A 21,145-nucleotide genomic window follows, 5' to 3' on the forward strand; every position below is an offset into this window, starting at 1 on the left:
GCAGAACTTGAGGATACAGTTCCCTGTGCTGTTCAGACAAATTCTCCCTCTGCTGGCTTCTTTGAGGTCTCTCAGTGGCATGCCACCCCTGTCTGAGACCGAGGGTGTGCTCACAGGGTCTGTTTCTTGATTTGGAGTCTGCGAATCATGGTTAAAAGGAGGTAGCAGTCGCCCAGTCCCAGGCAAATCTCAATCATCCTCGGCCACTCAATCAATTAATTCTGACACTAAGCCGAGGCAGGGTGTCTCCGATGGATGCTTCCTCCTCTAAAGTTCTAAATGGTACCCCATGGCCAGCACTCGATTAGGGGCCATAGAGAGAAAGAAGAAAAGCAAGAATATGCCCCCTCTTATCCCTCATTCTTTGGGGAGAGATTACTTCACAGGCCTAAAGCAGAAATAACAAGGGGACGTATATAAGACAAAGGGAATCTCTGTAGGATCTAGTGGAGACTATCTGAAACGCGCCTTCTTTCCACATGACCCTGACCCTCCCCCAGTGTGAAACAATTCCTCCTGTTGCCAGAAGGTAATGAGCCAGAAATTTGAATACCACATAGATGACAACTTTAGTTTGTACTATTTTCCATTCTCATTACACTGCTGATTCATTTGTCTCATTTTTTGCCCTCTTCTTATGCTCTTTGTGCAATAAAAAAAAAAAAAAAATGTTATCACTGACTTTGAATTTGCACCGTAAGCCCAAATCCTCCCTCCATCACTGCTGGAGACGGTCTCCACCGCCAGAGTCGACTCTCTTCAGATGACAACGGCTCTCTCTGACCCTTACGCTTTCTTTCTCTCTCTGGGGTCTGCTGTGCTTTCCCAAAGCTGCCTTGTCAGTGTCCCTGTCAGCCCCCATGTTCAGACACAAGCTGAAATCATTGAAAATACTAGCTTCCCTTCTCCAAAGAGTCCAGCCCCTGCTTCTCTCCCAATGAACATAAACTGCAAGGCTCAGGGCTCCCCCTTTGTTAATTAGGATCAAACCTCACTCTCTGCTAACCCAAAGAAAGGAAAAGGCAGCCAGTCATGGTAAGAGGCTGTAAAAGAGCTTCCTCTAATCCTCCCAAAGCACTCGAGAGAAGGCTTTCAGCCAAGTCAGGGTCATTTAATGTATTCTTCTCTGGAAAAGATATTAAAAATGATTAAGTTCATTAGAAAAGAAAGAAAAGAAACCTTGTTAAAGCAATGACCTCTACCCGGCAGCTGTGTTAAAACAAGTACCTTTCCTCGGGATCTGATAGGTGTTGGAAATCTCGATAAAGGTATGTGGAAAGGCAAGACCCACCCACACCAGGGAGTGGGTCTTTCTGCCCAGCAAACCAGCAGAAGTGCCTCAAAGATCAGAAGCAAACAGCACTGTTGTCTCGGTGCTGAAGAGGAACCAAAGAGGATGACACGGTCTCTGTCCTCAAATATCTTCCAGTCTGGACAGAGAGATGAGAAAATATAGAGAAAAGAATAGTACCCGATGGGCACACAGTGGACACAATAAAAGGATCCCTGGAGGGAGGACTTCTGTGCAAAACCTTGGAGGAGGAGTTGAATTTGGAGGGGCAGAGAGGATATTCCAGGTAGAGAAGAATATTTTGAGCAAATGCAGGAAGTTTACAGAAAGGGAAATGCAAGTTTGGCCCCATGGGAGAGTGAGTAAAACAGATTGAGTCCTTAAGAGCTTAGACATGAACCAATGAGCAGTGAGGTTGTTCCAGCATCAGGGTGAGTGTACTTTCACCTGCAAGAGGATGAGCGAGATCACCTCTTAACTGGCTCGGGATTCCCAGAGCTCAGAACCCTCCAGTTTCTATCACGCCTCTCCCTGCCATTATCTTTCCTCCCTGAATTACCCCAAGGAGTTTTCAGCTGGGGAGAGTGCCCAACCACAGGGTATTTGGAAATGCATGTAGAGCACCTGGCATCATCACTAGGATTGGGAGACACAAGTGGCCTTACGGGTGGTGGGTAAGAATACAAAACGTCCTCCATCGTTCAATGAAGGGCTGTCTCGACTAATTGGCAATAGATGCCCAGTAAGTTGTGCTAAATGTGCTGATGGTGACAACGATGACAATAATAAAACAACAATAATAAAATCACAGATCGAATCAACTGTTTGACTGAGAGCTGAACTCAGGTGTGTATGAGTCAAAACCTATCTCTTGACACCATGATGACAGCCTATGTGGATCTTGATGGAATACATGTCAGCCCGGCATTCCTGGCTACAGGGACAGCAACGATACCCAACTTATTTCCTCTTCTTCCTGCAACTTTCAACTTGAGAGTTAACCTCTTAATGGATGAACCATCAATGTAAGGGGCCTCTCTAAAAATTGGAAATAGAAGCAAAGGGGGTGTCATCTTGTCCTCTCCCAATAGTTCTGAAACCAAATAGAGACGCAGGGACCCTGTATGACAAAGAAGGCATCATGGTTTGCTGCTGAGGCTCAGCGAAGAATGAACGTGACCCTTACAAGTAGGAGAAATAGGGTGGAAGGGAGAGGGTGGGTGCCTACATACTGGAATGTCTCAAATAATAAAGATGCATGGGGACAACTGTAGAAAATATTTAAAACATAATATTTGTACACTGACCACTGTTCCTCTCACAACTTGAAATGCGCTCTGACTCAAGGTTTGCTGAACTTGCAAGAGGAAGAGGAAATTTCTCATTACTTAAAGGGGGAGGTCAAGATGCACCAACATGGCGAACTGAACATCCTGGAAAAGTTTTAAGGAAGCAGCAAAGATTAGCAAGAGGGTTATGTGGTCCTGAATGGCCCATTCAGATTGGAGCAGGACCTGGGCAGTGTGACTTGATTCTGCGAAGGTGAAACTAGTTCAATTTAAGCAGTACCTCAGGCCCCTAAGCAAGCAAATTGGAGATCTAGGCAATATCTCCATTCACCCATCCAACCTATACTACTGAGCAGCTTACTATGTGCCAGGATTTTTCTACATGCTGTTGATACAGTGAACTAGACAATGTCCTTACATTCTCAGCAAGAACCCAAGTGTGAAGCTGAAGTTAAAGCTGATGCCCTTTTGGATGCCCCCAGAGACTGTGGTGGGCACAAGGAAAGGATGATGTCATGAGTGCCCAGTGAGGGGACAGTGAGAATCACCCCACAGCCCTGGATGGGATTGGCCTGGTCTTCATGGGCTGGAGAATGCAGGTGGGAGGAGGGTGACCAATCATCCTGTTTTCCAGGAACCAAGGCATTTCCAAACCCAATGGACTTTCTGTTTGTCCAGGAAAGTCCTGGATAAACTGGGATGAATTTGTCACCCTATGTGGGAGATACCATCTTTTGCAGTTGAGCAGGGCTGGGTAGAGGAAAGTTGAGAGCCTGAGCCCAGCCTGGGTTTTTTGTTTCACTCCAACTCCAGTCCCCTTCCCGTGTGTTCCCACTTTCACCATGCTCCTCCCCCTTGGCTCTGTTCCCCCTTTTCAGGCCTTGAGACTTCACCATGAGCTGTGAACCTGGTTTGCCCAGATGAAACCTCTGAGTCATATTTGGCCACTACTAGCAGTTTACTAGTGCCAGCACTACCACTACCACTTACACCAAGATAACTACCATTCGTTCAACACCTAATACCTTGCGGATAGGCGCTTTGCATAGCTTATAGTTAAGATCCTCATAACTGCTCTAGAGATAAGAATGACTCCCAGGGTAGAGTCTTGGAAATTGACTTCCCAAGAGACTCATGTCCAGACCTGTGCACAAGTAGGATGCCCCCCGCTATGCCAGACCTTGGAGCCCAGTAGCACCCACCCAACTAGGCCATCTTTCCACTCCAATCAAAAACAAAGACTTTTCACAGCATCGCCCACATTTGTACTCTTCTCTGATGACTCAGAATGCCCTTGGAAGCCAAACCAGGGAAAGTCACCATGTGGTGAAATACTCCCAATTCTACTGGCTCATAACCTCGCTCATAACTTTCGCTGTGAAAAAGTCCTTGAGGCCTTTACAAGTAATATATCCCCTTACAGCAGACTTTGAGAAATGTAACTCTTCCTCAACACCTAAGACCCTTAGGAGCACAAAGAGAATTCCCATCATCAACTACACTTTGTATCAGGCATAAAATGTAACGCGGCACATCCAATGTCTGAGATTTTCCTTCTTGAGAAGACCCCGTAATGCAACTCTTAGTTTGTACCTTTATGTTTCCTTTAAATAAAGAAAGGGAATTAAGGTTGCATCATAAACTCCATGCCCTTCAGCTCAGTCTTTCTAATGACCATTTACAGATGAAGAAACAGAAGTTAAGAGAGGAAATAAATGTTCCTTGAGCGAGGTCAGGCTAGTGAGGAAAGAAGCTGGGATTTGAACACAGGTCTACCTCTATTAGATATATTTCTCTATTAGATATACAGTTGACCCTTGAACAATGTGGGAGTTAGGGGTGCCAACCCTCTGCACAGTCAAAAATCTGCATATAAGTTTATAGTCAGCCCTTCGTATCCATGGTTCCACATCCACGGATTCAATCAACAGTGGGTCGTGTAGTACTATATTAGATATATCCTAGCAATGGGTCTATAACCCATTGCTCTCTCCTCTTGACCTATTCACTCCTGCTCATGATGGGGTGAGGTGTGAGGGGGCGAGAGAATCACTGGGGTGTTTTTCAAAACACCCATGTCTTAGCCCCACCTCAGTTCTGCCTTCTTGAAAAGTTGCAGTGATCTGCTATCAGACCACACGGGGTAAATGTATATTATGAAAAGTTTCAGAGATGATTCTGATAATGTGATTCCTCACATTGGCAGTTGAAAACCTGTGCATTAGACCACACCGTCTCCTAGCAGCAGGAATTCCTGACTGGAATGCACAGATGGACATTTAAGAATTCCATGAGCTCCCTGAGAAACACGAAGTGCTCTGTGCATGTACCACATGCATTATTCTATAATTTTCACCAGATTCTTAAACTAGTCCCTGACTCAAACTTAGAAAGTACTCCTTTGGAGAAAATGTGGAATTTTTCCACATTCCTAAAGCAGGAATGTTAATTCTATCCTTTCCAGATTAGGCAGGCCCTGGACACATGTAATTTTCAGCCATTATTCAGAGTACTCACTCAGCTTGCATTTAAGGGAATGGTTTCCCCAGTTTAATGTAATATTGCTATTGGCAAATAGATCACTCTTAGAGTCATCGAACCTGCCAACTTTTATATCCACCAAGGTAAAAAACGTTCATCAGATTTTGTCTTTTCATTCTCTCAATGGGCTTTAATAGATTTCTGTCTGGGATCAAAAGGCTGGCTGAATACAGGCCATGCATAAAGTTTTGTGGGTTAATTAAGATGATCACTAACTGCTCAAGCTCACTCTTAGCCTCATGATTGGTAGGTAGAGAGTTTGCTTCTGTCAGACACAGTTGCCCCACTGGGATCACCCGGTGTGCATGGAATGGTCAAGCAAACACAAGACCCTCACAGGAAACCTGGCTGGGTTTTGAGCACTGGTCTTGGCATTTGTCACCCTGATAAGGTGCTTTTCTATTGGTTTGGCCTGGTTAAACCATTGTGGTAGGAATTTTTGTTTAAATATTTGTGGGCAATCCTATTGCTGTTTTAATTGCTTCCTTATATTCTCTGCTGGTATGTTTCTTTTTCACCAGTGGTTATAGCTATACCTCTACTGTATCTCTTTCCTTCTCTGCAGTGTCCATCACCACATTCATTGATCCAAACACTTACTAAGCACCTGTGATGTGCCCGGCAGACTGCTAGGCACTGAAGAATGAAAGTGAGATGGGACATATGGTCTCTGTGTTCACGGAGCAACTCGCAGCCCATGGGGGGAGACAGAGACATGGATCAACACAGCGTAGTAAGAGCTTCCGGAGAGTTACGTTGCCCAAAGGAAGCAACACTGAGTCTTGAAAGTCCAGTAGACATTAGGCGGGTGAATGGGGAGCAGGTGGAGGAGAGGCTAGCCAGGCAGAGGAGGTGGTACACAGGGAGATGGGCAACAACAGGTGTGTCACTGGCCATGCCCAGCCCATCTCACAATGGCCAGAATAGAGATGGTTTGCAGATCACACCAGCATCACCATCCCTCTTTAAGAAATGTAAACAGTCTCCAAGAGGTTAGTTGGCTTGCCAAGAAGCAAAGCTGCTATTATGGGCTAAATGTTTATTGCCCTTCCAGATTCGTGTGTTGAAGCCCTAACTCCCCCTTCCCCCACGCCGTGCGATGGTTCTTTTTAGTGGGGCCTTTGGGAAGTAATTAGGCTTACGTAAGGTCATGAGGGTGGGACCCTCATGATGGAATTAGTGTCCTTTTAAGAAGAGAAAGACAGCTTAAGGCAAGCTCAGGTCACAGCCATGGAAAGTATGGACTTTGAATCCTGACTCTTGATTGTCTAGAGACTGATAATTGAGGTGAAATGACCATTTCTTGCTTAACGTACTAAATTTTCAACAAAATAAGGCAGCTCCTTTTGGAAAACCCAGGATGACCAATGATAGAGAATGATATGTGATAGGAGCTTTAAACTCCATATTTTATACCCAGGGTGAATTCCTTACAACTCTCCAGGCATTTCCCCTAGGAGGGCTAAGAACCTCCATCCCTTAAGAAGCTTGGAGTAGGGCTGGGGGAGATGGGCAGAAGAGGAGGGATTCCATAAGGAACCTACATGGGAGATACTCCCACCCCAAATGCCTCCTAGAGTGCCCATCAGAGTTTAACTCCTCCAGTTGAAAACCTACTCAACTTTTAAATTTTGGTTACCACAGCATTTTCCAAAGATTTTGATCTCAGATCTGCCTCTAAAATATATCTTCTGTGTTACCGCTGTTGTTTCTGGTTTTATTGTTTTTGTTACTTTGATAGTAACACTATTTAACAACCCAAGGATCCCAATTTAGGAAAACTGCACGAGACCAATAGAAAGACCTACAGACACATATTCACCAGCCAAAAATTAAAAGAAGGTAGCATGTCAACAACTGCTATCCCTCTGTGACGCATTTCCATTTATTTTCATTTTTATACTCTTCTGAATTTCTAAGGCTTCGAATTTGAATATTTTCCTTTCATAATTCAGGGGAAATTATTTCTTGGTCTGGAACCAAATAAATAACTATTTATGTTACTCGAGGACACTTCCTACTGCTGTGCCAGTTGTAGAAACTGAAATTATTTATTTTTACAAAGATTTGGGAGCAGTTTTCAGTAGTTTGAAGATGCTGAGAAATGGAAATGCAGGACATGTAGATATTCTTTTTTTTTTTTTTTTTTTTTTTCCCTGTATCAGTGGTGCTCAAAGTGTGGCTCCTGGACCAGCAGTGTCACCTGGGAATTTTGAGACACAAAACTTCCCCCAACACATCCGCACACATCTCTACTGAATCAGAAACTCCAGATGGGGAGTGTTTTCACAACAACAACAACAAAAATGCCCAGCAGTTTGAGCATCGCTTATACTAGGCTTAGAGCGTCACGGGTGGGCTCTCAGTTCTGGAGGCGGCATGACGATCCTGACTTCCCCTTCCAGCCCCCTCCCCCATCAGTGTATTCCCCGGGTCAGCAGAGGAGGGGAAGCAGCTATCCCCTAAGCTGATTCTTCCAGGTGTCTGTGAGGGGTAAAGTCGCCTCATTGTCTCAATCAGCCTTCAGCTGTCCCTGCTTTCATTAGTCAAACTGCACCGATCAGCAAGCAGGTCCAACAGCTGTAGAGCAGCAGGTGCAGTAATGAGGAACTTCCCTAACTGGGGTCGATCCCGCCGCCCGCCACACCCCCCCCCCCCCCCCGCCCCAACCCTCATGGCGGAGCCCAGCCCTGCAGATGCATTTATACAGCATGAGGTGGGCCCTTCTGCCCCCTGACTTCATCGAGGCCTCTGCACGGTGCCCGTACTCACACACTAGCAGGTGGGAGATCTCAGCTGGGATGCAACCCAGAGACCATTGCTCCTGAGCCCCGTTTTTTACAAGAAAGAATCTGAGGTCCACAGAAGGGAAGAATAGGGCATACCAACACTGGAATTCAGAATTCCTGTCCCTCAATTCAAAGCCATTTGCAGCACCCCCTAATGGGAGCTGAATATTCTTATGAAATAAATACATGTAGCAATGAATCAATCACCACCTTGTTATTGTGACAGATATAATGTAATGAGTAGATATCTATCATGCATCATTCACCATTTCAAATAAGGCTACCATAGAGGACAGATTGCAAATGACACAAAACAGCCCTGAATTATGCTCTTTTCCGGGGCTGTTGTAAGGATCCCTGTCTGCCCTTTGCTTAAATCATAGCAATCAGTAACCATTTTACCCCTGGTCCTTTCAGTTGCTGCCAATTCATGATTGAAGCAGTGGGAGGTGCTGGGAAGAGACAAGCGGCTTCCAGCAGTCCCAGACCTACTGCTCACTAACCAGTGTGACCTTGAATGTGTCACTTAAAATGCCTGGCCTCAGTCTCCCCTTCCTTGAACCGCAGGGGTTAGTTAATAATCTTCAAGGGACTTCCCACTGACAGTAACGCACGCTTAATACCTACTTCCAGTTTGCCTACTTGGGGCAAAGAGAGATGCTTCCTGCAAGCCCACTGAGACAGGCCAGCCTCTGTGTGCTCAGACCTCCTTGTCCCCTCCAGCCATCAGCAGCCCCCATCACAGGGCCTGATCCCGTGGAGGCTCTTGGGAGTCAGAAGTCCTGACTAATTTGCCTGACTGCCCAGCCAGCCTTGGTGGGCTCGTTTGGCATTCCGGCAACATTTGGCTCTGGCTCGGGGAGGAACTGTCCCTGCCCCTCTGGACGGCCATGTTGGATACTCGGAAATTAAAGATGAGACTACCGAACGCTGAAGCACCCCTCTTCATCCAGAGAACGTTGGAGACACCTGCCATTTACAGCCCTAAGAAGAGCTGGTCCCCACTCGGGCAGCCAGAGTCAGTCTTAAATTACCTAAAGAGCCTGAGTGTGGGGTCTGGGCTCCATTTGTTTACAAAATAGGCACTTTCAAAGGCCCTTTACTAGGGACTGGCAATTCCCAGGTCCCCTGCTATAGGCTGATGCATAATGCATAAGATGCTGGGAAATGTGTATTCATGAGGGTGGCTTGGCTTTTGTCAAAAAGAACTGTGAAATATTATGATGGAACGATTTTCATTTTGCCACATTGTTTTTATAGTGCATTCATGACTGGGGATTGCGGGCTTTTCGAGTTTTGTCTGGTGCAGATGTCGCGGTGCCGAGAGCTGCTTCAGACGCCTTATTTTCCAACTTTGTTGCTGACAATTACATGAGGTGGGGGGCGGGGAGGGCGGCTCTCACAGGGAGACAAAGGATATATGTCCTCAAGTGATCTTGCCCTGAATGCATTCAGGAGGGTGGGAGTGAGGAGGGAGGGAGGAAGGGAGGAAAGGAAAAGAGATACTGATGTATGGAGATGACTCTTGACGCCAGGGCTCGGGCTCGGGCTGCCCTCCTTGAGGGAGCCATTATCTGCATTTTACATCTGAGGAAATGAAGGCCCAGCAAGACTGAGGCACTTGTCTGAAATCACATAACCAATGGATGGTGAGGCCTGGGTTTGAACCCCCATCAAACGCCCAAGCTTACGGCCTCCTCCAGCTCCAGGCTACCAGGAGAACTGAAGCCGAGGACGAGCATCCTCTGTCTGCAATGCATCTGAGAGACCTGGGGGTGAGAGGCGCACATGCGGCCACCGGGTGAGGAAAACACCGAGGCCCCCATCCCGGGGAAGCAGGGCTAGGAGCTCGACCCTGAGCTGACTGCCAGGCACCTGGGCGCCCACGTGTCAGGAGGTGGAGGAACTTTCTGAGGCTCCACCGCTCCTACCTTCTGGTGCCTGTATTCTAGCTCATCCTGCCACTGGGCTGCCTCCTAGTCCAGAAAACGCTGAGCCCCTTCAAGCCCCTCAGCCAGGAGGCAGTGCGTTCCCAGAGGCAGGCACGGGGGTATAATTTTCCCTGGATCCCCAGGGTTTGCAAAGCTCCAGGCAAGGTCAGAGCACAGGCTCCCACACCTGCTTCAAATGCACCCAGCGTGACAGAAAGGCCAGGCTGCAGGCAAACTCTGAGACACAAGGTGGGAGAAGAATCCATCCCGGGACAGTCAGGGGAGCAAAGCAAGGAAGAGAGACAGGAGTGGCCAGGGCCTCAGGCTGGAGAAAGATGTGAGTAGGCACAACACAGGGGTCTCCTAAGGCCAGCAAGTATTCAGAGCCCTGAGTGGCTGGACGCAGAGCGGGGCAAAGCAAAGAGGAGAGCAGGGAATGGAGGGGCGGCACAGGCACAGGTGGGTCCCCCTCACAGGCCGGGACAGAGGCAGAGCCTCGAAGCCCAAACTGCAGGGAGAAAAGCAGGGCTTTCGGCTTCAGGGAGCCCGGGAACAGGAGGTCCCCGAGGACCCACCACCCCTCCTTATGGAGACGACCCAAGTGGCTCCGTGTAGGGGAGCAGAACTCGCTTCCCCAAAATGTCGCTTTGGCATGTGGATTACTTTGAGCTGAAAACAATCAGGGCCCGAAAGACTTAGGAAGAAACTTTGTCCATCCTCCTAACTAAAAGAATTTAGCTAGAGGGCCTGTTCCCAGAATAGCGCTATCAGCAGAGACATCTGCGGAGAATACGGGCCGCGGGTTGTGTGGGGAACTCAGCAGGGGCCTGGAGATCAGCGTCCTCTCTGTGTCCCAGTGTCTCTGCAGGGCCCAGCAAACATTTATTTACCAAACATTTGCTTTTCCGTCTCCATGTGAGTTACTTTCCTCCCCTTTGAAGTCCCAAACCACTGCCCCCAACATCCTCTTCTGTCTTTAACTGCAAATGGTATTTAAGGTGAGGGCTTCAGCCATTTTGGCGAGTTAATTTTCCTGGTTCTCTCCCACGTATACATGTTATCAAGCTTTTGTTTGATGTTCTCCTGTTAATGTGTCTCACGTCAACTTAATTCTTAGATCAGCCAGAAGAACCCAGAAGGGTAGAGGACAATGTTTTCCTCCCCAGCTTTTGAAAGTCTGGGGAAGAAACAGACACATGTGGAGACAATGACGTGTCTCCTGAGAAGTTATCAGGCTAGGAGTCCATGGGGATCTCCAGACACATTCAGATCCACTATTCTTTTCCACGCTGAAGTCATCATTATTCCAGAAATCCTGTCCACAGGGCGACGAGCTGGGAACTTCCAGTGCTCAACCACTAGTGTCAGGGCAGTGATCTCCTGGCAAATCCAGCCCCGCACACCTCTCTGCCCATTTCTAAAACAGAGCAAACTCTTTCTCACTTGTGGGTCTTTGCACTGACTGTTCCCTCTGTCTCCAGTACCCTCCACCTACCTCCAGAGCCGGTACCTCCTCAGCCTTCAGATCTCGGGCTATCTAGCCGGTTCTCTCATCCCAGTGTTTCCCATCAGAGCGTGCTGTTTGGATTCGCTGCTGCTGTGGTGATTGTTACTGTCTTGTCGTCTGTCTCCAGCTGTGATATAAAGTCGTGAGAGCAGGGATCAGGCTGTGATCTGTTCACCCTTCTTTCCCCAGGACCCAGCATCATGCCTAGGACGTGGTCAGAGCTCAGTAAATGTTGAGAATGAATGAATCAGTTCACAGAGTGTTATGCAAGAACATTAATAAGCCGTACCAAAAGGGCTGAAAATCCAGCAATTTGCTCTCGTGCCGCACAGGGCACTTCTGCCTATTTGGATAAGCAAACCAGTGCCAGGGGCAAGTTCCGAAGCACGAGAAAACAGATCAAAGCTCACCACCACCAAGTCCAACAGGTGGCCCTGACCCTTCTCCCCCTTGGCAGTCAGGCAGAGTCTTGTCAAGGATCGGAACAAATGTGGTTTCAAAACCCCACGCTCCCAGGTACAAGTTTTGTAACCATTATCCTCTGTTTTCCTACACCAGCACAAAGGAGAGTGAAGTCATCTGCTGAGATTGCCATGAGGATGGAGTTAGAGCAGTGCCCCCACCCCCACTGCCCCCAAGGAACGTTTGGCAAAAGTCTGAAGACATTTCTGGTTGTCACAACTGGGGTAGAGTCCAGGGATGCTGTCAAACACCCTAAAGTTCACAAGACATCCTCCACAACAAAGAATTACTCAGCCCAAAATGTCAACAGTGTTGAGGGCCAGAAACATTGCGTCAGAGATATTGCAGTTGCACAGGAAGCCTTCGAATCCGTCTCACTCCGTGACCAGATGCACCTGCAGGCCACTAACTGCAAAGGTCTGATCTGCCTCGTCTGAATACTCCCTGACTGCGCCTCCAACCGGCCTCTGCCCACACCAGCGTCTCCCCAGGAATCCCTGTTGTCTTAGTCTGTTCGGGCTGCTAAAACAGAACACCATAGACTGGGTGGCTGAAGCCACAAACACTTACTTCTCACAGTTCTGGAGGCTGGGATGTCCAAGATCAAGGTGCCAGCAGATTCAGTGTCTGGTTAGAGCCCACTCCCTGGTACACAGAGGGCCATCTTTTCACTATGTTCTCATACACTGGAAACGGCAAGGGAGCTCTCTGGGGTCTCCTTTACAAGGACACTAATCCCATTCATGAGGGCTCCACCCTCATGGCCTCATCACCTCCCAAAGGTCTCCCCTCCAAATCCTGCCATATTGGGGATTAGGTTTCACTATATGAATTTGGGGAGGATACAAACATTCGGTCTATAGCACCCACCTTCCGATTGTTATTAAGATCCTTCTTTCACACCTGAATTCAAATCTCACTGCAGAGGAGCCTCCACCTGTTTTCTGTGCTGTTAGCCTTGTTTGTCCTACAGCACTGAATGTCCTCAGCGGCACAAATTACAACCTGCCCGCCGCTGAGGCTTTCTCCTCCCTGTAGCCATCCTTAGGCCTTAGCACCAGCTGTTGCCTCCTAAGGAGAGAACTTGACTCATGAAAAAGGAGAGGGCTTCTTAGGCTAGCAAATCCAAAGTCCTAATTGTACGGCTTCTTCCTGATTGTCTGGCTTTTCTCATCTGCAAAATGGGCACCACTGAATCCATGTGTCAGGCTCTCCCCAAGCAATGAGACACTGTGACAAGTTGCTTAGAGTAGGCAATAAAATGCCACTATTTCACAGGAAGAGCTTAGTAGAGCCTGATCAGCTGAATGTTAAATCCAACCCTCTCTTTTGAGCAGAGTAAGGTTTTGTTTTCTAATTCCTTGAGAGCCAAGCATATTGTCAGGTAGGGGAGGACAGTATCAGCCTTCAAGGTGTGTATCTGGAAGAGGTCATTTTCTTCCTGAGATATCTTATCTCTTTCATCTCTCTCCCTATACAAAGTCAAAGGGCTTCTCCTTTCAAAACCTGGCAGAGGTTTTGTGGCGTGAATTCCCCACCTTTCCTGGTCTGATCACACCTCCTGAGTGCGAGCCTGCCACCTGGGAGAAACCCCAGGCCACCTGGGGAAACTGCCATTGCCAGCTCTGCACTCCACTTATAGCCTGTTTATGAGAGCGAGGAGGGTCTACAATAGTCATCTCCTAAAGAAACAAAGGAATTCACAGCTCTGGACTCCCAGTTGTAATTACCAGGGCATCCAGTGATTCCAGAAGGAGAATGTCAAAGGGGCTGACGGCTCAGAGTGTGGGGAGGAAACATTCACCTCCAGCCACTGCGGCAAGTCCGGCAGCGTCAGGGGCATAGACCCCAGCTCCCCGGGGATCCCCCAGGACCTCCTTCCTCTAATTCACAGGCCACTGTTTTATGAAGTTCATGCAGAAACATCGAGCGAGGCGGAAATGTGCTGGCGGATGAGGAGTAGAGGGTGCACCCATTTTATTTGCTGGGAGGACCACTCAGGATGTCTCAGACAGGTCCTACTTCTTTAGAGTTCTAGTCTTGATGGGGAGTAAGGAAGGATGGCATTCTATCCCTGAACAAACCCAGCACAAACACATGTTTCAGAGCAGGCTTCATGTGCCCCATTCGATTACACTGTTGGGTTCCAGAAGGTCCCCAATCCTTTCCCTCCACTTCTGCTAAAGTCTCTCCATTAATTCTTGCACCAGAAGCCATGTGACCAAGCAGAAGACACCGTGAGAACTTTAGCAGTTTACCCTAAAGATCTTGCTAATATGTGCAAGATAGGGGACCACGTCAGGAGGCAGCCAGGGTCCCATCCCTGGAAACATCAAGCAGAGGAGAGCTAAGAATCTAGGAGGAGACGGCAGAGGGCTATAGCAGAGACTAATCCACAGACACAGCAATGGCTATCTGAGAAGGCCAGCTGACAGCAGCAGCTGAAGAATATTTTATTTCAGTGACTCAGAGTTTCACCGCTGCTGAGAGGCTGGTCACAGCTAAGGCTCATCAGGCTTAATATGTGAAACATCATCCAGAAAGCAGCAGACAAAAAACAGACACAAGGCTGATTGATATCAAGGACGGCACGAAACCCCAGAGACCGGGCTCTACCGGGCAGTTTGCTCTCGCCCCCTCCTGCCCCATTGTCCCTGTCTGTGACATGGGGAGAACAGTCTCTGCCTTGCTTTTCTATTGTGAAGATCAGAGTAGATGAGCATTCAGAAAAGGTGAGCTAAACCCTTAAACACTGAAGGAACTAAGGAATTATGCTTAGAGGATGAACATTTTAGTACTGCTTCTTCTGGAAGCTTCCCTCACCCTCCCTGACCTGGTCAATCCCTGCCATTAGCTCTCAGAGTACCAGGTCATCCTCCTTCCACTTACCGCGGTTGTCATCCCATATTTCTCCATCTGATTCTTTAGTTTGTGTTTGTCTCACACGTTCGATTGTAAACACAGAGCAGGCAGGAGCCGGGTCTCTTTGTGTTTGCTGTTGTTGTTCGTTCTTACCATGGCCTCCTGGTGCAGGTCCTGATGGACGTCAAACGCCTGAACAAATGAATACGCACAAGCTCCATGGTGTTGGAAATGAACTGCAGCAAACTGCCCTCAATCATTCCTGATCTGTCATTACAAAGGTGTCCGCAGGCTTGATAACCAACAGTGCGCCTCTCTTAGAGACCATTATCTCTCCTGAAATTTAGCAGGTTAATGAAGGTGGCTGGTATTTATTCTATTTCTTGGAGCTACGGAATCTTCCCTTATCTGCAAACGACTTAAAAATATTGTGCAGGCATCCTGAAACGTTAAGCGACTTTACTAGGTTTGCTCTTAAAGAGAGAAAGGGGAAAAAAAAAAAAAAAAAAAAGCTGGTTTTGCATGTAGTTTCCAGCAACCACATTTATAAAAGCAAAGCCTGAAGCTGGAACTTTGGGGTGAGATTTAAAAGAAATGTGAGTACTGTAAATTAAATACTACTTTGTGCCGGTGGCACAATGCATGGTGATTATCAATCCTTAATTATGTGGAAATCTAAAGATCTGTGGCCCTTTAATTAAGAGTCCAGTGGTTTCCAGCAAGTATGTGTACTACTGCTATTACATTCATGGGGTAAACTGTGCTTTGCGCTCTCCTGCCATTTCTTATGAACAATTCCATTTTCTCCAAACTTTTTGAGCAAAAAAAGGTCACAGAACAGTACTTTTTTTTTTCTTTTCTGTGTTCCTTGTCCCAGGTGAAATTCCCCCTCTTTCTGCAGTGAGCTTTGGATAATGGTCTCATTAACTGGGTTACATTCCCATTTGGCAGGGGAACAGGTGGGCAGCACAGAGGTAATGGCGCTCGGATGAGAGAGCCACAAAAAGTGAATTGTTTAAAGGCCCCAGATGATTAAACAATTACTCTCTCTGTAGTTCATATTTTAGAGCAAACAGCATGTATCCTAGACTGCATTTTTCCTCGTCTCGGAAACTCGTCTGCCTCTGCCGGCTGTGTGTCGGTCCCCTTTCTCCCCGATGAAATTTCATCCCTCCAGGAACTGTTTGTTAGCAGAAGCTGCTGATCTCTGGCCAAATGTAAAACGCCTGCACTTTCTGCTTCTCATCGTGCATCAAACCCTCATTTCCAAACACGATACCCTTTTCCTGATAGCCTGTTGCACTCCACTGCCTCTCTCTCCACACTAATTCAGAGGTTAAAGCTCCTTCGCTTTGTAACATTTACCAAGGGTGCGGACGAGATGGCCTCCCACTTTAAATGGATTTCCAATTTTCAGAGGCCATTATTCAGTTCCCCGCTCCGATGTCCTCGTCCTTGCCGCTTTTGAGTGTCGGTTATAGTGGAGTAACGGAGCACCTGTACGAAACCAAGCCTCCCGAAACTGGATGTTCGGGAACTGCTGAAATCCCAGCATCTCAACTGGGAGTTTTGGCATTTGGGGACTAATCGTGTTGCTGAAATGTGGCCTGATCTGAAAACTGTAACCAGAAACAACGAAGAATATGTGTGTTTGTGTGTGGGTGTGTCTGCAATAACATAGGCACTCGTGACCTGAAAAAAAGTGTCTTTATTGAGACAAAAGGAGCAAATTGTGTTTTGGGGGCTCCTCCGAAAAATACAAGGTGGTGTGTCATAAATTTGGACCAAGTTCAAGTTCCATACAATTAGGGGCAGCCCCAGAAATCCAGCCCAAGTGGAACATGAAACTGCAATAAGGTGTATTCCTGCAATCTGTTCTACTCGAGGCAAGAGTCTTGACCCTTACACTCAGGTGATGGTGCTTCCACCAGGTCTCTATCTACACTGAGAGGGGATCCCTATCTCTAGCCCCTTCCTCAAGATGACGAATGGATTTATTGAATATGCTGAAGTTCACACGCTAGAAGAACTTGATTCATGTGACTCCACAGACTGAAATGAACAGACCACATAGAAAGCACGCTGGGCTGGGAGCCTGGACTGCACTCCTAATGGTGAGGTCAGGATTAGCGGCACCAACAGTACCTGGGACTTGATGGAAATGCAGAATCTCGGGCCCCAGCCCAGACTTACTGAATCAGAATCTGTGTTTTAACCAGAACCCCATTTGAAAAGCACTGCCTTAAAGCATGTCTGTTAATCTACAACCCATGTAGCGGAGGTTGCAGTTCCTTTTTTTTTTTTTTAATTGAAGTTGTGTTAGTTTCAACTGTACCGCAAAGCGATTCAGTTATACATATATACATATATATTCTTTTTCAGATTCTTTTCCATTATAGGTTATTACAAGATATTGAGTACAGTTCCCTGTGCTATATATTATATATATATATATAGTATTGTGTGTATGTTCATCCCAAACTCCTAATTTCTCCCCCCTCCCCACCCACTGCTATTCCCTTTGGTAACCATAAATTTGTTTTCCATGTCTATGAGTCTATTTGTTTTGTAAATAAAATTCATTTGTATCATTTTTTCAGATGTCACATATAAATGATATCATATGATATTTGTCTTTGTCTGCCTTACTTCACTTAGTATGATAATCTCTAGGTCCATCCATGTTGTTGCAAATGACATTATTTCATTCTTTTTTATGGCCGAGTTAATAGTCCATTGTGTATAGGTACCACATCTTCTTTATCCATTTCTCTGTCGATGGACACTTAGGTTTCTTTCACATCTTGGCTATTGTAAATAGTGCAATGATCATTTGGCCCAGATCACCAGCTTTTAGAATGTGGGCTCCAAGAGGGAAATGCATCTTTAGCCCCTCTCTAGTAGACCCTCAATAAATATGCTTTGAAAGAGTAAACGGGTGCCCCCGCGATGCTTGTTCCCCATGGTCTATATGCACCAGACTGTCTACTTCTGGCTACAGGAATCATGTTCCTAACTCTTCAAGTTTGCTTATTAGTTGAGAACTTGTTCTAAGCCCAACCTGTGAGGTCCCTATATTTACAGTCTAACCTCAGGATCGTGCAGCAACTATGACTACAACATGAGCCCTGGGGCAAACTTCCACTTTTACCTCAGCATTGTTAAACCCCATTTACTAACACGAGTCACTTCGTGTTTGCTATCAAAAGCCCAGAGCAGAGGTAGGGTAGGTAACACTAAACTTCCCCTCATAGAGCCACAACCCAGCCTGTGTAACTATTAAACTTCCCCTTTCCATCATTAGCTACAAACTTGGCTGTGGTCACTTTGTCCAAATATCAGTCATAAAAGAACATAAAATAGACTCTCCTGCTTTCTCAGTCACACTTTTTGATGTGGAATGAAAATGTCTCTTTCTAACCGGAGTTGGCTTTATTGCAGGCTATCAGGCTACCGTGAGACAAAACAAAATAAAAACACACACACACACCTCGGCCCCGCCCACACCTGTCTCAAGATATTGGAAGGGAGAATAACAGTTTGAAGTGAGGAGAATATTTAAGGCAAATATAATGTTGGTTTCATCTTTGTTAATTTCATGCAAGGGGTACGTATAAATCTCAAAGAAAGGACACCCATTATTTTTAGCTCAATCTTTTTGAATGCACCACGCAGAGGGTGAGAGGGCCTCTTTAACCCTCTCTCCACATCTGAAGTTTGCCCCCTGCCCCTACACTGGGCAACTACAAGGGTTTGCTCAGCACAGACTGGCACAGCCAAGGCCAGCTCCGCCCACCCTGCAGGCCCACGTCCTGTGCCCCGACTGCTCTCACACAGGACGGCATCCCCCACACGCTGTCCCCTCCCAAATACAACTGCTTGTTTCCCATCACCCTCATTCACATTCTCTCAGAATGTTTCTGTACTTTCCCATTTGCCCCTGACCAGGAGACATGGTGACCTAAATGAAAAAGTATGGATTTTGGAGTTAGAAGCCAGTGGTTTAAAATCCCTGCCCTGTCTCCTGGTTGTCAAATGATGTTGGGTAACTCATTTATCATCGTTATGTCTCCATTTCATCCTCCATAGAATGCAAGTAATAGTATATACCACATTGGGCTGCTCTGCCCGTTACAAACATGAGCCCATATAAGGTCCATAGGATAATGGTCAGTGCGTAGTGACTTCACCCATCCTCCCCACCAGACCCTGGTATTCAGGCTCCTGAGGGGTCTTTATACACCAGGCCTGCCTAGCCAGGGGGATGAGAGGCTTACGGAAGCCCACCTCACCTCACAGGTCAGATGAAACTCAACTCTTTCTCAGTCCTTTATCTTTCCAACTGTCATAGAAAAGGTACAACAAGCCATCTTGAAAGCCAGTGAGTGGAATTCTAAAGTCTAGGAGGGAAAATGCATTATAGAGAATAGAGACACCAATTTTCCAACCAGATAAAGCAAGCTAGACCTCTGACAAGCTGTGTGACCTCAGGCAACTCACTTGAGCTTTCTGAGCTTCCGGTTCCTCATCTCTAGAATGGGGATAATCATGGCTCCTTGCAGAGATTGCAGTGGGATTAAGTAAATGTGTTAAAATATTAAAAACAGCAGATCCATAACTGGGGATAAATAACTGAGCGTCTGTCCTGTCTCTTGCCTTTTCATTAAAGGTCAAGGAGCATCGACACAGAGGAGGCTGCCATCATACCCTGCTCCTCAGGCACTGACAGCTTCTCCTGAGCCATCAGCCCAGGAGTGATCACTTGAGCTATTCATTAGCATAAGTATTTCACAATAATGCCATTTTAATGCTCCCCAAAGAGCACCTGTTATCTATCCCACAGATTGGACCCTCCCTGGCATAAATCATCAGGAAGCACTTCCCATGTGTCTTAAATGAAGGAGAGCCATTCCCACCAACAAGGCAAATATTAAACAAATCCAAACAAAAAAACAGACAAAGCTCAGAAACACCCCACACTGTGAATTTAAGAGTTGATCAACTGCAGATCAAAACCTTTAATTTCTCCTCGGCTCTGGGTTGACGACAGGAGCTGAGTTCCCACTCCTTTAGAAGTGATTACTTTGGTGAAAAACAAAGGCTCTCTTCATCAGACCTTGGCCAATAAACACCCACAGACCTGAGACTCTCTCCCAGAGAAATATCCAGATCATGAACAATGCCACCACACCACTAGATGACCCCACATAACAGGGCTGTACAGTGACCATTGCCCCACCCCATGGCCAAGTTGTGGTGAGCAGAATATGATTCTGTTTCCCTGAGTAGGTCATGAGTTAGTCAAGGGTACAAGACACGCTTTGTCCATTCCAGGATCCAGGCCCAGCCTAGGTACTTGATATAAGTTGGCTGAATTAATTTCCTCAGGCAAACAAGGGGTGGTCAAGGCCCACTCTGCCTCTCCCACAGGCCTGGCATTCACCTTGCAGGTTCCTCTGCTGACCATCATGTGAAGGTTACAAACCTGTAATTCTACCAGACCCAGCTAATGACCACCTTCTCTCTGAGTCCTCCTCCGGTGTTTTGCAGAAAAACAAGATAATTTATAACAATAATAACCCACACTTCCTCCAGTCCCACCTAGAACTTTTCCTGCATCACATGCATGGCCCGTTTTATAGGACAGCATTTGTGCTCTCAATTGATGACAATGGAAACACTGCCATCGTGCAAGACAGGGTGAGGATGGGGGGCGTGGAGATACCATGTCCTTCAGGGTCAAACAGACCAGATTTGAATCATGGTTCTGCCAGGTAATAGCTGAATGGCTTTTAGCAAGTGATTTAACTTCTCCATAAAATGCTGCAATAGTATCTATCTCACAGGTTCTTCATTCAGTTAGTCTATGAATATTACGGAGTGCCTTATTTGCCAGTCACTGAGGTAGCCACTGTTTTGTTCAATTGAGCAGTGAACAAAACAGACACATCCCCTGACACGATTCGAGTGGGGTGTAGAGAGGTAACCTCTTTGAAAATTGCTAGTCAATGGAAGCAATTCGACAAGCATGCATTTGTTTCATCTGTAATGCCCAGGACCCTGCCTCAGCATAGCACTTGCTCCATAAATAATGAGACTAAATTAAGTCATTGCTTCTAAAGTAGCCAGAGCCAGATCCAGCATACTTTAAGCAACATGATTTCTCTTCCTAGTTAAGTGTAATTCAGTTCAACAGTCATGTCATGTCACGTCACGGTGCCTTCCCAGGGCCACACTTAGCTCTAGGTTTGGAAAATACCAAGGAGAATGGGTCATATTCTGCTAGGGTGGAGAGAGTGATGGGTAAACAAAGAAATATAATTACTATGTAATATGCACATAAAAGTTAGACAAATGTGCAAGGCTATACAGAGGAAGGAGTGAACTGTGGAGTTGCGGGCAGTGGCCCCCGAAGCAGTCACACCTGAGCAGGTGTAGGAGGGGGAGGAGCTTTGTTAGCTGTCGTCCATCGT

At 46.7% G+C, this 21,145-nt stretch overlaps 1 long non-coding RNA gene across 3 annotated transcripts in view; it reads right to left on the minus strand.

Annotated features, from left to right (window-relative positions):
• The window catches only part of LOC132353424 (uncharacterized), a 600,229-nt gene that overhangs the window by 150,515 nt on the left and 428,569 nt on the right, over positions 1–21,145 (minus strand). For all 3 annotated transcript variants that reach the window (XR_009499025.1, XR_009499023.1, XR_009499024.1), the window contains one exon: positions 11,337–11,475. This is a non-coding gene — a long non-coding RNA (uncharacterized LOC132353424). The remainder of the gene's footprint in view (positions 1–11,336; positions 11,476–21,145) is intronic.

This window comes from Balaenoptera ricei, chromosome 19 (assembly GCF_028023285.1).
Source record: "Balaenoptera ricei isolate mBalRic1 chromosome 19, mBalRic1.hap2, whole genome shotgun sequence".
Lineage (NCBI taxonomy): Eukaryota > Metazoa > Chordata > Mammalia > Artiodactyla > Balaenopteridae > Balaenoptera > Balaenoptera ricei.